The sequence below is a fragment of the Cynocephalus volans genome, chromosome 13, assembly GCF_027409185.1.
Source record: "Cynocephalus volans isolate mCynVol1 chromosome 13, mCynVol1.pri, whole genome shotgun sequence".
NCBI lineage: Eukaryota > Metazoa > Chordata > Mammalia > Dermoptera > Cynocephalidae > Cynocephalus > Cynocephalus volans.
This window is the reverse complement of record NC_084472.1, coordinates 52343735-52345311: the sequence shown is the minus strand read 5'-3', so window position 1 is coordinate 52345311 and position 1577 is coordinate 52343735. Positions and strand designations below refer to the sequence as shown.

At 42.9% G+C, this 1577-nt stretch overlaps 1 pseudogene; it reads left to right on the top strand.

The window, feature by feature from the left end:
• The first annotated feature begins 444 nt into the window (after window positions 1–444).
• LOC134361676 (large ribosomal subunit protein uL22-like) lies at window positions 445–989 on the top strand (annotated as a pseudogene).
• Window positions 990–1577: the final 588 nt, after the last annotated feature.

Genomic DNA, 1577 nt, shown 5'->3' with positions numbered 1-1577 from the left:
GATTGCTTATTGAACGAACCAATATTTGGCATGTATAGCACCATTTATTGAGTAGCTACTTTATGCTTGTCACTGTGTTTTGCACCTTAACATACTTTATCTCATTGAATTTGGCACCTTCTGCAGTAGGTATACTTACCATGTGCATTTACAGATGAGAGAGCTGAGGCTTACCAAGATTAGGTGACTTGCCCAAGGTCAGAAAGCTGGTAAATGAAGAAACCAGGATTTGAACCCAGGTAGGCCTAACTGGTCCAGCTACTGACAGTGCTTTATTACCACCCTATATAGAATAGTGGTTGCACAAGGAATTAAGAGCAAACCAGAGTAGAAGCCAGATTTTCTTGCCCTGGGGTCAGGGCCCAGAGCCCTGGTGCAGCTGATGAGCATCCTTTAAAAAAATCCACAGTCGAGTAAGCGGCCTAAGGTGATCTTTGAAAATGGTTTGCGATTTGCTTGACCCAGAAAACCCCACAAAATCATGCAAATCAAGAGGTTCAAATCTTCATGTTCACTTTAAGAACACTCGTGAAACTGCTCAGGCCATCAAGGGTATGCATATCCATAAAGCCACCAAGTATCTGAAGGATGTCACCTTACAGAAACAATGTGTACCATTCAGGCATTACAACGGTGGAGTTGGTAGGTGTGCCCAGGCCAAATAGTGGGGTTGGACGCAGGGTCGGTGGCCCAAAAAGAGTGCTATATTTTTGCTGCACATGCTTAAAAATGCAGAGTTTAATGCCAAACTTAAGGGTTTAGATGTAGATTCTCTGGTTATTGAGCATAGCCAGGTGAACAAAGCACCCAAGATGTGCTGCCGCACTTACAGAGCTCATGATTGGATCAACCCATACACGAGCTTCCCCTGCCACATTGAGATGATCCTCACTGAAAAGGAACAAATTGTTCCCAAACCAGAAGAGGATGTTGCACAGATGAAAAAGATACCCCAGAAGAAACTTAAGAAACACAAACTTATGGTGTGAGAATAAATTCAGCATGAAATAAATGCAAATAAAAGTAAAAAAAAAAAAAAAAAAAACAGCCAACATTTTCCAGTTTCGCAAACAGCTCATTCTATTTATTTTGGTTGCAAATTTGTGTCCTTTAGGACACATACAAACACATACACATATACACTGACACCGTTCAATTCTGAGAGCGCATTGCCAAGCTGGAAAATGGATATTGATGCCTCTGAGTTTCAATCTTTTCCCAGATGTTTCTTCCAACCACTTTCTATGCCCTCCAACCTCAAGCAGCCAGTGTGAGAATTTGAGACTTTCTTTTTTTTTTTTTTTGGTCCTTTTTTTGTGACTGCTCTCAGCCAGCGAGCGAACCGGCCATCCCTATATAGGATCGGAACCCGCGGCGGGAGCGCTGCTGCACTCCCAGCGCCGCACTCTCCCGAGTGAGCCATGGGGTCAGCCCAGAATTTGAGACTTTCAAATCGTGTCCCCCATGTCACTTTAGAAGACTCAATCTGCAAAGCAGACACTAGAAAGAAATTTTCCCCTTGGAATTAGCAACAACAACAAAAAGCCTCATTTCAGTAAGCAATTTATTGCTAGCAG